This window comes from Dendrobates tinctorius, unplaced genomic scaffold (assembly GCF_039654945.1).
Source record: "Dendrobates tinctorius isolate UK_male_01 unplaced genomic scaffold, ASM3965494v1 ptg000022l, whole genome shotgun sequence".
Lineage (NCBI taxonomy): Eukaryota > Metazoa > Chordata > Amphibia > Anura > Dendrobatidae > Dendrobates > Dendrobates tinctorius.
In genome coordinates, this window is record NW_027361690.1 from 109,752,395 (window position 1) to 109,769,266 (window position 16,872).

A 16,872-nucleotide genomic window follows, 5' to 3' on the forward strand; every position below is an offset into this window, starting at 1 on the left:
TCTTGGAAACATAGATTCTAAACTCAGGGAATTTATCATCAACATGCACCCAGTGACACCAGTTTTATACCTTACCCAAAATTCATAAAGATCTTGCACATCCACCAGGCAGACATGTAGTGGCCTCCACCAACTCCGTATTGTCTCCGTTAGCCATAGTCCTGGATAAAACTCTCTCTCCACTGATGTGTTGTATTCCATCTTATCTTCATGATATCTCTGATTTTTTGTCACACGTACAGAATATTCAATGTGTCCCCCCCTTGTTCATATTAGTGACAATGGACGTCAACAGTCTATACACCAGCATTGAACACTCTAGAGGTATTTTGGCAGTGACTAATTTTCTTAATGACAATACTGCATTTACCTCTGATCAAAAATCATTCTGCATCTTTGTTAACACTGATTCTTACTAAAAAAAAATGTTTGGAGACCAATTGTTTGTACAAAAAAATTGGACAGCCATGGGGTCTATTGTCGCACCCCCATATGCAAAAATCTTTATGGCACATTTTGAGTCTTTTTTTGTTTATGCTAATGTACTCTTCCTGAAGAACATTCTGCTCTTGAAGAGATACATTTGATGATATTTTTCTGATTTCAAAGGGTGATTTAGCCTCACTGAATGAGTTTCACACCTTTATCAACCAACAGGTCCCAAATCTTCAGTTTACTATTCAGTATGACTTTCTTCAAATTAACTTTTTGGATTCCAATGTTATAATATTTGACAAGGGCACTCTTAGCACTGACTTATATGTCAAACCAATGGACAGAAACAGACTCCTTTACTTTACAAGTTTTCACCAAACTCATGTGAAAAAATCACTCCTACGATCTCAATTCTGTTGGATCAATCAAATTGTTTCGGAGGGCCCCATTCGCATGTCCCGACTGAGAGAAAATAAACAAAAATTCATGGATCGTGGGTATCCTGAGTCACTGTTAATGTCTTTTATCTCCTCCTCATCTGTTTCAAGTAATGCTACACCCAGGATCAGAGTAGTTAACATGTACCATCCTTTCACCTTTCACTGCTGTTTATTGGGAAATTTTTATCCTAAAGTTCCCGAATTTACTATGCCATCCCTTATGTGCCACAAAAAACCTCAGAATTTGAGAAAAATATTGGCCTGGGCAGATTATCTCTAGCTGACCAGAAAAATTACAGATCTTCTTAGCCACTCCATGTAGAGGGACTTTCCCCTGTCTCCATTGCCTTCAATGCTCCAACATCACTAAGGGAGATTCATTTTCTCATCCAAGGGCGGGCAGGCAATTTCCCATCAATGGCTTCTATACCTGTGATTCATCATATGTCATATATATTATCAAATGCCCGTGCGGTCTTGGATGTGATGGTGAGACCACCCAACATATCCAAGACCATATCTCGCAGCACAAATCTACTATTCGTTGTAAGAAAGCCTTCCTACCCATTCCAACACATTTTGTTGCAGCTAATCATAACATAGCGCAATTACGCTATCAAGTGATTGAGACAATTTCCTTTATCGAGGAGAGAGGTAATACGATTCTCAGATTAAAAGAAAGAGAGGCTTTCTGGATATACACACTCAACATTATGGAACCATATGGCCTCAACACAGAATATGAAGTTTTCCGCTAGGTATCCTTTTACGTAGTCCCCTTTCAGGCTTACTTGTTTAGTTTTGTTTACTAATTTTTTTCTCCTTTATTATTTTCTCTTTTCTCCAGGTCAACTAGCAGTCTATCAGGTATCCACGTTGTATTTCATGGCTTTTCATGTTTGTCTTCCTTGACCCCCTCTTTAGTTATTTTAGTCTCTTCAACTCCCTTTTTACCATTTTTCTTTTCACTTTCCTTTATTTTATCCCTCTTTCTTCCATTTAATTAGGTCATTTTCTTCTTCCTTTTCTTCTTTCCAACTATTCCCCTCATTTTTCATCCTATTTACTGCTCTGTCAGCGCCAATCACTTTGCTATTATGCATGAGTCACTCGCGCTCGTGCACTTCCCCCTTTTTTCCTTCCCTCTTACTTAAACTTCGCATAGGACTTTTGGGCATCTGCTTTCTGGCTTCTTGCACACGCACACTCTAGCTATATGACCATTTTCCGCCCTCACTTTCTCGCACTCCCATGTACACGCGGTTTTCCTTTATCTCTCTCGCGCTTATGCGACCAGAACATCAATTTGCACAGCTGACTCTTCTTCCCCGCACTACTTAAATAGGCACTCTGCACTGCACCACTGGCCACGCTGATCTCCTGGTAACCGTTTTTTACTCACAACTTCTCTGTGATTTCACTTTGCACTAATTCATTTCAGATTCAGGTCCTTCTTTCTTTATATCTTGCAGACATCACCTTTCTTGATTTTCCTGAATAAGGTAATTGTCATGGTTCCATATAATAGATTCTTATGCTTTCTGTTATCTGATTACTTTCCATTTCATGTTTGCAGGTCTTGGTAGCTCTGACTGTCTATTATTATCACCTTGTCCTTTTTAGGTTTCTTATACTTGATATCTATCTGATACCTGACTGACCATCTTTGGATTCATTTTCCCTCCATTATTTTTATGTACTGTGTTTTTTTTTATAAACATAATCACTTCAATTATGTCCATTACATTTTACACTGACATCCAAATGTCCAAATGTGCTGCTGTTCAAATATACTGTTAGTTCCGGTGTTAGATCATGTTACTACTATTGGGATCACTATTATACCTTATAACCACTTCATAGTGATTGGAATCAAGTGTATTGTTTGTTATATACATTGTCTGAAAAACAGTTCCTGCTTACTTGAGTGATGGTAATCCTCCGAGATTTGAGCTCTCAAGTATATTTTTAACATTTTTCTTCATTTTCAATGATAATGTCCATAATTATTGTTATTATATATATATAAATTTTCCGTTGTTTTCTTCTTATATATGGTATTTCTATGCTTTGTTTAGATAAACGTGAACAAGGCCTATGTTGTCTGAAACGTCGGTTCTGTTGTCTATGCCAAACATGTGTTGGTAAACACAATGAAATATAGATTACATCTTTGGACTCACGTGCCTCAATGTTTCTCTATACTACTAACTACTATTAGTCATGAATTTGCATATAATATTATTATTATTAATAATAATAATAATAATAATAATATTACACTTAAGACATGAAGTGGCTAAAAGAAGTTAGCAGTTCATTATTTGGGTGTCTTCTGTTTGGAAACTACTTACTAGCTTATTTAAAAAAGAAAATAAACAAAAACTTTTTGCTAAAAGATGTCTGAAAAGATAACAAAACAAAGCAAAGTAAAGGCCCCGTGACACATGGCGATCTCGCTAGCGAGCTCGCTGCTGAGTCACAAGTTTTGTGATGCAGCAGCGATCTCACCAGCGAGATTTCTGTGTGTGACACTTACCAGCGTCCGGCCCCCCTGCCGGTTATCGCTGATCGTCCTGGAATGGCCAGGACATTTTTTTTCATCGCTGGTCTCCCGCTGGCCAGCACGCATCGCTGCATGTGACAGGCGGGAGACCAGCGATCAGCGAGCAGGAGCTGGTAACTAAGGTAAACAGAGGGTTTCTAAGCGGCGCGCAGCGCTTAGGAAACCCGATGTGTACCTTAGCTAACAGTGCGCTGGTGCAGGGAGCTGGTAACCAAGGTACACATTGGGTTTCTAAGTGCCGCGCACTGCTTAGAAACCCGATGTGTACCTTGGTTACCAGCTCTGTACCAGCGCGCTGGTAACTAAGGTACACAGTGGGAAACTAAGCGACGTTCGTCGCTTGTTACCCCCGTGTCGCTGGTGCTGATCGCTGGTGAAGCTGCCTGTTTGGCAGCTCACCAGCGATCATGTAGCAACACACCAGCGATCCTGATAAGGTCATATCGTTGTCGGGATCGCTGGTGCGTTGCTATGTGTGAGCAAAGTGACAATTATGTCTCCTTAAGCGCCTTCAGAGCAAAGTGACAATTATGTCTCCTTAAGCGCCTTCTGTGTGAAAAATTTTAGTCATTCACAGATGTCTAAAAGAAGTTGTGTGCGCATATCCTGACAGTGTGTAAATTTAAGAGGAGGCCAGGACTGTAGTCATGTATAGAAAGAACACCGTGAGCACAACTCAGGATGGTGCTAAGGTTAGGTTCCCAAACCGTTAAAGCAACAAATATAAACCTAGCACTCAACTTAAAGGTATTTGCAAGGAGGTTTATTGTAGTACATGAAAAAAGACATTTTGGTCAATGTGACCTTCTTCAGTTATGAGGAGAATAATCTCTCTAAGGTAATGAGATTGTCAGAATATAGGAGAGCGGCAAATGTGCCTCCAGATGCGGTTTCCACCGGCCAACTGTAGTCATGGCCAGAGAAACTGAAGCATCTGTGTCCCGACGATCTGTATTCAACTTCTCAGCGTACCTGCATCTCCAGGTTCAGGTCCCCCTGGGCACTTCCCAGGTGGCGACAGCCCCTCTTCCAGGCGACCTCCAGTAATAGAGACACAGTCCAGGATAACTTGAACATTCTCTTTACTTAGAACTTCACACGTTAAGTCCACAGTTGGTACATTATGGAATTCACTTGTTTCCTCATGTTTCCCTACTTTGCTGATGCTTCTGTCCCGGACCGTCTCAGACTGCTCCCCAGATCCTTCCTGTCCTAATCTCTCCATGATGACAATTCCTTCTGTCTGCTTAACCCCAGACTCTAAATCATCAGCCACCCGGTTTGGTTGCCTCTGGAAAAGCATCCGGCCCATCTGTACCATTCCCTTTGAAGCTCCAGCTTCCTTCAGCTCCTCATTCCAACCGACTCCCACCTTAAAGGCGTCCACCCAGACTGAGTCACCACATCTTCTTTCTCCTGTATGCCCAGTGGCTGAGGATAACGTGGGCTGCAGCTACCTAACGTTGCGTGGCTGCCAAGCCGTTCGGGGTCTGTAGCCCATGTGGACACTTCGGCACCCTGGCCCCATCTGACTTAACTTCCTAAAACTCCTGACTTACCACCCGGCAGCCCCTCCTATTTTAACCCCTTACAAACTACCTATAACATATTCTAGCCGTGCACACTAGTATGCCCCCATCTAGTGGCCCCCAAAGGAACTACACTTACCCTTAGCTATGAGAACTATAACACTAAGGTGCCCCCTCTAATGTCCGAAGGGTGCACTTTACTTTCCCTATCTTACACAGTATTACATTACAGGAACATAACGCATATACAACATTGTACATAAAATGGTAACAATGAAAAGAGTGTGGCAGTACCATTGACTATGCAGGGTAATACATATTTTACATGTAGCAGTACCACCGAGTATTAACAACGACATTACAGTAACTAATATATGTAAACAGTTACACATTAAGAACCATTAGAGGGTAGCAGAGCAAGGCGGTAATCCTATGTCACCCCCTTACATATACCCTTCAGATACTAGTTAGGACCCCCATACACATTAGACTAAATTTGGCTAAATAAGCAGATATCAACAGGTTCTGCTCACAGTCCATTATGGAGGGAGGAATTTTTAATCCAGCACACTGACCTTTATAATGTTTCATAGCAAGTTGAATAAATTTAAAGATTGCAACATCTATTTGACTACATCACCAGAAACACCGTCAGTACAGTAAATTAGAGAAGGGGCATCATGGGGTGGGAACTGAGACCCCTACCAATTGCTCAAATGACCTCTCAGAAATGCACCGTGCAGGAGACAGGCCTATGACTTTCTATTCACAGGATCAACTCTGTGCTGTGTGCATGCTTTCCTGTTTACTGAGCTGCAGTCTTCTAGGAGGTCCCCAGAACTGGGTGACCCACCAATCTACTCAGAATGGGCATAAAACATAACAAATATCCCAAAAGTTTAGATACCTTTTAAAGCGGATGTCACGGGATTACCGCGACAGTATGAAGCCAGAAGATCGCAGAGTCTGATTGCTCCTACTCTGGCACTAAAAAGAAGCACTTCTCCTTCATTTTAAATGTATTTATTTCTTCTGACAGAACAGGGGTTATTTGGCCATATTGGAAATTCCTGTGCTCACAGCTGTGCTCAGTTAGCCATGCCTTTTCCCTTTATAATCTGGGCTCTGTTACTAATCCTTGTCAGAGCTAGCTTTATTGCTGCAGAGGAATTCCCATGAGAAGAAGAGTTGAAGGAGTTATTAGTGACTGTTGCTTGGTTTGTAAGAGTGGTAATTCCTTATCCTTCTCTATTTTGGTTTATTCCCCTACCTTCACACCCCGGCGCATTCCTCTGTATATATGAGTGAATATTTTGTATGCCTGGCATTTTCTGTTAACCCTTGTGTAACGGGGTCTTCCAAGCTGGGGTACCTCTTTCAGTACCACCCCGTGTTTTCAGAGGTCCGCTCTGCGTTGGCTGGAGTCTGAATGAATGACGCTGGCTGGAATTCCTCTGAGTGCATGGGCGCATATAAAAGATCACTGCTTCTCCATGTATTTCCAGTCTGACAACACTTTACTCACAGGACACAGAATATATCACACAGATACAGAGGGCCGACCAATAGACAAGCGTCAGGCCAGACATGCATTACAAAAGCCGCAGGTGGCTGGAGCCTGCGGAGGTTTACTGTGGGAATTACAAAGGTGGGGGGAGGGCAGACACTGCTGATACATTAGGGACATGCATCTCGCATGGAACCTATTATATATACATATAACTGCACAACATATTCTGGGTGCTGAGTGGTTCTGTAACACCTTGTTTGTGTTGCCTTGTTTGTCAGATTGATGTACTATGGTGCACAGTAGCATCCCCTCTTCCCTGGGTGGGGGAAGAGAACAGACGGAGGGCTAACTTAGGAGATAAGGGAAGGGTGGAGGCCCTGGCATCTTCGCTATCTGAAGTATGCTGGGGAGCAGGGTGAGGAAGGGTGGTCCCTAGTGTTAGGGACAGGGAAGGAGCCCCTGTTCCTGGGTCACCCGACAGCTGTGTTGTGACAGCGGATATTTGAATTTGAAAGTTATTTCCTACCCACGGGATAGGAAATAACTTTCCAATCACTGTGGGTCCAAGCGCCGTGGTTCTCACCGATCCTGAGGACTGTGGACCTGAAGAACCCTGATTGAATGGAGCAGAGGCATCTACACTACTGCTCCATTCATTCTAAGGGGAAAGCCAAAGATCAGCAGAACGCTGCACTCTGTAGTGTCCGTTACTCCCATTAAGAATGAATGGAGCGGTAGTGCAACCTCTGCTCCAGTTGTTGGCAATGCTGGGGGTTTGACCACCCATGGTGTAGATAACCTTCCAACTTGAAAAAACCCTTTTAAGGCTGGTTTCACACTTGCGTTTTTTGCGCTGTTTTTAGCACATAAAAACGCATGCGGTTTTTTCCCTATACTTTAACATGGGTGCGCATATGTGCGCATACACATGCATTTGTACGCGTTTGTATGCGCATGCGTTTTTTTGTAGTGTGTGCTCGGGCGCACAAAATGCATCCTGTTGCATTTTTTGTGCGTCCGACTTGCCCCCAAAAAACGCATGCGCACGCAATGTGCTTTTTTACAGCAAAACACCCTTTATAGTCTATGGGTGCACATACGTGCGCATAGTAATGTGCACGTATGCGCAAAAAAATGCTTTTTTTTTTAAAGACGCACCAAAACCCGCAAAAAAGCACACAAACGCAAGATGCGCTTTTTTCATGCGTTTGTGTGCGCAAAAACCGCGCAGCAAAAAAACGTAAGTGTGAAAGTAGCCTAATAAGCATTAAATGTGTTCTCAGTCTAAAACTACAAATGTGCAGTCGCTTTTTGTGACTGGAGACTTGCGAATCTAAACATTACACACTGCACTTGCTGTCAGGATTCTCTTGTGTCAGCGTTGATAATGGTGATCATGTGTCAGAAGTATGTGATATGCATGCTCCCAGCAATAATCCAACTAGATGGGTGCAGTTTTGCTTAATTTACTTACATAGTTGGATTGTGTCTGGAAATATGCAAATCAAATACTTGTAGTCACATGTCCACCGTTGGCAAAGCTGACATTGGAGAATACTTACAGCAAGCAGTGCACGATGTGAGGACTCACAAGTCTGCAGTTACTCAGAGTGACAGCATATTTGTAGTTTTAGGACAAACAACCCCTTTGACACTGCACCCTATAGTGGGAAACGGATTATCAATATATGTAAACAGGTTGTCAATCCCCACATGAATGAGCAAAATGTTCAATCGTTGGGTGAAATTAATTTTAAGCTTGCTGAAAGGGAGTCTAGGACAAAGATTTTTTTTCTTGGGGTGATCTTGTCAGCGCTGCCCACAGATGTCCAATCTAGATAGGAAAAAAAATATTTTTTAAAAATATTGGTGTTAATGATGGTGTTAATTAACAAAGGAAATGCTGAACAAACCAGGTGGTAATTCTATTATGCCAATGAACGTTGTCTCCATTCTTAATCAATTGCAAATGGTGTAACATCATATAGCCATAACAGAGAACTCAAACACAATATTCAAGTTATATGAAATAACAACACTTCATATACACGACCCATGTACAAGTTAACTTATCACCACAAGGGACATTTAAAAAAAAGGGGGCAAATGAATAAAAGTCACATAACATTGAACACTCATGTTTCCTGACTACCATGTGATACTGCTTCAGTGCCCAAAACTCCCGGTATTACATTTAGTTTTCTATACACTAATTTAGGCCATCAGGCTTGAGTGTAGAGAGCTTGAATATCCAAAAAGATTCTGTCACGCTTCCACCCCTCAGTGTGTCTGGAATGCAGTTACTGACAGGTCGGCTGTCCAATCCAGTACAGAGACATGATGAAGCTGTCAGTATTTTGACAGCTTGGTCATCCAATCTAGTACAGGGGCGAGCTGAGCTGTGTGTTGATTGATTGACAGCTGACTATTCAATCTGAGACTGGGAAGCGTCGTCTGTTCATTATTTCAGGTGATTGCCATGCTACTTAACTGAGCTGTTTCTCCAGACCTGTGCTAGATGTACATTCAACAAGTGAGGCCTGTGCTGCCTGTGCCTTGAGTTCTGTTTTCTTGATGTATTGTTGCCTGACCTTGGACCTCGTTCTGACCATCCGTTTGTTCAACCTGTTCTGCTCTGACCTCGGAGCATTACTTGACCATGCTTTTATCTCTTCCTTCTGTTTATGATATACCCTCCTGGCTTCTGACCTTGGACTCCTTGTCCATTCTGACTCACAGCTTAGCCTTGAGAAGTGAGAATTGAGTAACGGTCACAGATTTCGTGTTGATCAATCTCTGCAGTCGATTTGATAAATTTTCGAGTATTTTTTCTATTATACTCAATCTTAGATCAGTAGAATCTTTATGTTCAGTTAAATAATGTTTAGATAGACTATGCTGCACAATGCCCGTTTTTATATTGTGTCTATGCCCATTCATTCTATTGTGTATGGCCTGAGTCGTCTGCCCCACATAGTGCAACCTAAAGTCACATTCTAATTAATATATTATAGTTGGAATTGCAATTGGCAAACTGCTTGATAGTAAATTATTCCCCTGTTGACAATGAAGAAAATATTTTTTTACCCATGCCTCACCATCTTACAACACAAACAGCCTTTTCTATGATATTGGTAAGAACCAACTATTCCATTGCTGAATATAGACTGTGAAGATAATGTTTTTGAATGGTTTTGTCTTGTTCTACTAGAAGCAACATAATTCATAAGATTCAGGTTTCTCCTGAAAACAATATTCGGGTGTGTGGGAATGTTCCCTGAAAGTATGTGGTTATTGGTATGTATCCTCCAATGTTTTGACAACACACGTCTTATCAGTTTGTGAGACTGATTAAAGGTGGTTATCAAACCGTATTTGATTCTGTTCTCTCCCCATTAATGTATTTGGCTGAGAATGGTGTTACAGTTTTTTGTTTTTTTGGGATATACAGTCTTTGTGTTACATAGTTATTGTATGTTTAAAGGCATCAATTATGAGTTTTTTGTGTAATGTTTCCCTTTGAACCTCCTTTTAAGGATACGGGCCTCTTGGAGAAAATCAGCCTCCTCCATGCAGTTTTTTCTTATCCTTCTATATTGCCCGAAGGGAATGTTTGTGATCCATTAAAGATGGGTATTGTATGGGTCCATAAAGATGTTTAGATCTAGAAATTCAATGTTTGTGAGGGAAAAATTGTGTGAAAAATTGAGTCCTCGGTTGTTCCTATTAAGATTCTGTACAGACAATTGCACCTCATCAGAAGTAAACATCCATATGATGAACAGGTAATCTGTATAACTTTTGTAGCAGAAGATGTGGCCCAATTCAAACAACCCATGTAGAGGTTCACATAACTGGGTTCAAATCTCATTCTCATCGCACAGCCCCTCAGCTGCCAGTAGGACACACCCTCAAAAGAAAAAACATTGTGTTCTAACACAAATTAAATGCCTTTTAGCAAGAAGGAAGGCTGTATATCTGATTTTAGGAGATACCATGCATACCACCTCAAGTTCTCCATATGGTGCTTTCCCCCATGTTGTCCATACCATGCTGTCCCCTCCCTCATATTCTCCATATCATGGAAATCCCCCTCATGTTCAACATACCATGCATCCCTCCGCTCAGGTTCTCCAGGTGGTGCATCCTCTCCATGCCATGCTTCCTCTCCGTGTCCCTCTCCGAGTCTCCTTCCCATGTTCTCCATACCATGCTCCCTACCTTTATGTTCTCCAGGCCTTGATTACTCCCTCATGTTCTCCATACCATGCTTCCCTACCTCCATGTTCTCTATATCTTGCTCCCCCATGTTCTCCATAATGTGCCCCTGCCATATTCTCCATACTGTGCATCCCCCTCATGTTGTCCATCTCATGCATTCTACTCCTCATGATCTCCATACCATGCTTCCCTCCTCACGTTCTCCATACCATGCTTCTCCTCATGTTCTCCATACTGAGCCTGCCCCCATGTTCTCCATACTGTGCTTCCCCCCATTTTCTTGATACTATGCTCCCCATGTTCTTCATACTGTGTTTCCCCTCAGTGTTCTCTATACTGTGCTTCCCACCTCATGTTCTAAATACTGAAACTCCCACCCTCCCGCCAGGCTGTATCTTTGGCTCTTTGAGCACTTACCTGCTCCAGGATCCAGATTGTCTTCCTCCGTGGCAGTCTGCATTGATGTTGGCAGCGAGATGAGGTCCTCTCATCACCCTGACATGACGTCAGTAGCGTAAGCACAATTTGCCGCACGTCAAGTCATGGAGCAGAATGAATCTCCACTGACCCCAGAAGTGCTGGCACGAACGGAGGAGCATTTGTATTCACGTTTTAAAGATGCAAATACAAATGAATGTGATGAGCTCCCTCTCTCCTCCGCTTTTTCTTAAAGAGTCTGGAGGAGGGAGATTTTTTTTCAAATCTCGACCAGGACGCTGCCCCCTGGAACTGCCGCCCTAGGCACCAGATCTACGGTGGCCAGTAACAAATAAGGGCCTGAATATCGTGTTTAATTTTTTTTTAAACTTACCAACTAGTGAATGGAGAGACTTGTGTGGCTATCTCCAAATTTATAGTTTGAGACATGACACCATCCTTGCGGTTGATGTGTGTTCCAGAATTGTGACCTTAACTTAAGAGGTATTTATTATCTGTATCTAAGCCAGAAAAGCCCTTTTATTTGGAATGTTGTGGATCACCCCCAGGGCTGTGGGATTACTCGGTACCAGGCCGGTGTCTCAAAGGGATGTGTCACGGTGGCGGTGACCCGGCCCGTGGCCCTGGGTGTCCATGTAAAATAGGTGGAATGAAGCTGAATAAAGTTTATATGTAGGCAATTCGTGACCCCACCTGTGGTACTCAGCAATGAAGGTGTTAAGCCGACGCTACAGTGCAGATCCTCTGGGACAGATGGTATGATGCAGCAAAAGATGGAATAGCTCTCCACAGGTAGAGCTGTTGTCCCAGGGCAGATGAGTAGATGTTAAAGGAATAGATGATGTAGTATGAGATAAAGGTTGTAGCAGTGCCCAGTGAGTTGGCGCAGGAAGAAGGTAATGACACAGCTGAGTGCAGTTCCGATAGTTTTACTCACAGTTCAGTTGCATGCAGATGCCCACTTGGTGCTGCGTCCTTCAGGCCAGGAGTCCAGCAAACTTCCCAGATGGATAGAGTACACCTTTCCAGCACTCCCCTCAATATGTACCTTTCCTTGCCATCTCACTGTGTTGCTTTTCCCGCCTTCTCCTACGCAACACCTCGCAGTCAGTGTCCAAGGCCAGCAGCTACGGATCCTGATGGATAACGTGCACAGTTTGTTTCTTTGATCCTAAACCTTGCTGCCTTTCCAGCGAGATAACTGTGGAAAGTGGCTGTGACCTATAAAGTGGCCACAGCTGTCGTCTTTGCTAGATAAGTCCTTAGTTCACTCCACTAGGCTAAGGGGCCGAGTCACCTCTGCGACCTGATTTCTCCACCTGATGGCTATCAGCGTGGAACAAGCCCCACGGGTGGCCTCTGCCTATACCGTGCCTCTAGAATCCCTTCCCTCTTCTAGGGAACCTTCCTTCCGTCCTCATCCTCCCCCAGCAGCTCCTCCAGCATAGGAGCTGCTGGACAACACGTCCGTTCACTTCCTCCCCCTAACGGGAATCTCCCTAACTTCCCCTTCTGCTCTCCTGCTCCGCCCACCTCCCAGCACCCATTGCTATCCAAACAGGGCGAGTCAATCCCTGCCTGGCCATAGTGTAAGTGTGAGGTGAGTGTCAGAATACTTGTCAGGTGTTCTGAGTGTGGTTGGGTGTCTCTCACTTACCTGAGAAGTGGGATATTACACCTCTGGTTGAGGTGCAGTACCTCTGTGGTGACTGAACCCTCAGGGGCGCCACAGTTGAGGTTATTGCAAAATGATATATGCAAAACAAAGTGATCAATGAAATACACTACTGTGGTGAAGCCAAGACACTGTAACGCAAATCTACTAACTGATAAATAATAATTTAACCAATAAAATTAGAATAATGTAATAATATATAAGAAAAAATCCTAATCGGGCAATACATTAGTATTTCAAGTGTTCTAGCGAGGGCAATATATACTGGTGACACTATACCATGCCCATCTATTGGACGCTACAACTCAGAACAACAAAACTAAAATCAAAACATATTGAGTTAATTTTTCATGCATCAGAACTTTACGAAAACTGAAAAAAGTCTACTAGATTACTACCATAAATCACAAAATCTTTGTCCAAAGTAGTAAGTAATGGCACTTCACGTTAATATGATAACCACCAACACATCAGACTCTCACCATCAATGGAAACCTTCAAGAAGAACCTGAAGACCCACCTGTTCCGACAAGCCTACAGCCTGCAATGATCCTCGGTCTACTGAACCACAGCATGACCTGCTTTACCCTCTCCTACTGTATCCTCACCCATCCCTGTAGACTGTGAGCCCTCGCGGGCAGGGTCCCCTCTCCTTATGTACTTGTGTGTCCCTTGTCTTACACATGTTTATTATACTTGTCTATTTTTTCCCCTTTTCACATGTAAAGTGCCATGGAATAAATGGCGCTATATAAATGCATAATAATAATAATAAAAATAACCCCATGAAAAAAGTGTACATAGTGAAACAGAGATCCATATGATTAAAAATACATTTTTATTAATAATTAAAACTAATTGCATGATTATATAACAGCAGAATGCCTCATATAAAGGATGGCCCAGACCAAAAATAAGAATATAAGTACCGTATATCAAAAATAGGGCTAGTATAATGCAGAGGGCGACTCAAATGGTAATCAGGTTGTAAATATAAGGAAAATTAATAAAGTGCCAAGTGCTCAATGCCCTCAATCTAGTATATTGATAAAGTACCCGGATAGTTAAATAAAGTCCTAGTAGATATATATATATATATACTGTATATAGACTTCTAATATGCATGAAACACATAATGAACTGGAATCCAAACACTTGCTCACAGAATTAATGGCATTAACTCTAAAATTGATCTGCTGTCTTCAAGGTCAATCCTACCTGTCCCTCGTGTTTTTGGATATCATAAAAATACAACTGGTACAAAATAGATGGGAACTAGTGAGCTGCTGAATTATAGCGCAGCCTGTAACCTGGTAGAAAAGACTTTCTTGTCTGTGTGTTCCTAGTTGGCTATTGCATGCTAGGGTCAGTTCCAGGGCAATGTGCTCCCTGCTGGGAGACAATGGCAGATAAACAAGGCACAATGCTCCTAGGGATGCTAAGACTGTGGGTGAATCTCAGGGCAGGAGTGCAGGACTGGGTGAGACAACATTTATACTGTAAGCGAAGGGTCTGAAAAAGCCGAGAGGATAGTACAGCCAAATGATCACGAAAAGCAACTCCACAGACTATCACATATGAAGAGGAGATATTCATATTTCACCGGTGAGGCATCTTGCGGTAACCTCGGGCAAGCTTAGGAAGTCTGCAGCTCTCCATCTGTTATGGAAGCATATTTTCCACATGGCTCGCCAGCAGTTACATGACTAATCATAATGGGAGTCAGAGTTCATTCAATGACACTAGAAGAGTCTGAAGTAGTCACCTGGCTGATGATCATACATAAACAATCATCTATGGTATTACTATGTTAATTAGATGTTAATAATATCACTGGATAAAGTGTTATTACTCACTACTCGATATATAAATTTAGGCCCATTTACATAATGAGCTTTCAGAAAAATGCATGTTCCTGATTACCGGTTTGTGTAAAGGGTCCTTAAGGCTGAGTTCACACGTCACGGTTTTTTCGCGTTGGTTTTAAACGCGCGATTTTCCCGCGAAAAATAAGCATCCCATGCATTCCTATGGGATTCCGCAATGCTGTGCTAATGCTGCGTTTTTTTCCGCTGCGGAGTCGCTTTGCGGTAAAAAACGCAGCATGCTCAGTAATTTAGCAGAATCGCGGCGATCCCGCACCCATAGGATTGCATTGTTCTGCTTACTTCCCGCATGTGGCTGTGCACACCATGCGAAAAGTAAGCAGAACATTTACGGATGGTACCCAAGACCTGGAGGAGAGGAGATTCTACTCCGGGCTCTGGGTACCATATCCCTGTAAAAAATAGAATTAAAATAAAAAATATTTGTTATTCTCACCTTCCGGCGTCCCGCGAGGCCTTCCCGCCTCTCTCCACGCTCCTGGTCCAAGTAATCCTTTGCGAGAATCACCGCGATGACGTTGAGATTTCGTGGGAGTGTGACATCTCGCGGTCATTCGCGCAAAGGATTACTGGGTCAGGGAGCGTGGAGAGAGGCAGGAAGGCTGCGCGGGATGCTGGAAGGTGAGAATAACAATATTTTTTATTTTTTACATTTTATCTTTTACTACTGATGCTGCATAGGCAGCATCAGTAGTAAAAAGTTGGTCACACTTGTCAAACATAGTGTTTGACGAGTGTGACCAACCTGTCAATCAGTTCTGCTAGAGACAGCTTGGAAAACGCTAGCATTCTGCAAGCTAATTACGCTTGCAAATCGCTAGTTTTTCCGGGGGAAAATCGCGGGAATTTAAAATGCGATTTTCCCGCTGAATGGAATTCCGGAATTCTCGCGGTAACTTCCGCGAGAGTTCCGCTACGTGTGCACATAGCCTAAAGGGGTGGTCTGGTTCCTAAAATGTAATTTCTAAATAACTATCTTTATACCCTAAGCACTTTTGTCATTTACTTTATTATGAAATACCCTACACATCTCCCTGGAAAAGGATGTCATCAAGGGGTATTGCTGCAATTACTTGCTACAGTTTTTTCCATTGTCTCCTTTTAAAGATTACCTGGTTTTATAGCATTCGTAGAAGTTTTTGGAAAAATGAGCACAGCGTTGGCTTCTGTCCACACTTTGAAAGAAGACACTGTCAGAGAGCAGAGATAGAAACAGTAAGTTACACAAGTGTCCATGCACAGCTTCTAGCACTTACTTCAAATTGTCATCAGGTGCAGTATGGGTGTTACTCTCAATGCCTCTGTCAAAACTGTGGGGTGGTGTTGTTTTCACACACGGTTTTCTACCTATACAGCATATACAGAAATATGCCAATCAGTGGTGTTCCCCCATCCTGGTATATGCTCCCCATCCAGGTATATGCTCCTCCATTCTGGTACATGCTCCCCAATCCTAGTATATGCTCCCCCTCTTCCTGGTATATGCTCCCTCATCCTGGTATATGCTACCCACATCCTAATATGTCCCCCAACCTGGTATATGTCCACCCATCCTTGTATATGCCTCCCATTCTGGCATATTCTCCCCATCATGGAGTATGATCTTTCATCCTGCCTGTGCTGCCATGGTTCAATACATAGAAAAAAAACCCAGTAAACATTCCTACTCACCTTTCCCCCACTAGTCTAGTCCTCGTCTTCTATAGCCAATAGCTCTATCTATCTATCTCAAAAAATGTTCAGCTTGTCTGATTTTTCTCTTTATAGGTATATTTTTGAGTAAAATGTAAATTGCTCTTTTATTCTATAAACTGCTGACAACATGTCTTCGAATTTCCAAGCACTAAATTTTGTATTTATTTTCAAAAAATGAGAAATGGTCAAAATAACAAAAAAATGCAGTGCTTGCAGACCTCAAATAATGCTATGAAAACAAGTTCATAATCATGTAGAAGCAACAATACTAATGTTTTAACTCGGGAAAAGTTCAGAAATCCATATTTTGTGGAATAACCATGATTTTTAATCACAGATTTCATGCATCTTGGCATGCTTTCCCCCAGACTTTCACACTACTTTTGGGTGACCTTATGCCACTCCTGGTATAAAAATTTAAGCATTTCTTCTTTGTTTGATGGCTTGTGACTATCCATCTTCCTCTTTATTACATTC

At 42.4% G+C, this 16,872-nt stretch overlaps 1 long non-coding RNA gene across 1 annotated transcript in view; it reads left to right on the forward strand.

The window, feature by feature from the left end:
- Positions 1-1,721: 1,721 nt before the first annotated feature.
- The window catches only part of LOC141083998 (uncharacterized), a 30,096-nt gene continuing 14,945 nt past the window's right edge, over positions 1,722-16,872 (forward strand). Inside the window, exons 1-2 of the long non-coding RNA XR_012230900.1 lie at positions 1,722-1,742; positions 2,348-2,377. This is a non-coding gene — a long non-coding RNA (uncharacterized lncRNA). The remainder of the gene's footprint in view (positions 1,743-2,347; positions 2,378-16,872) is intronic.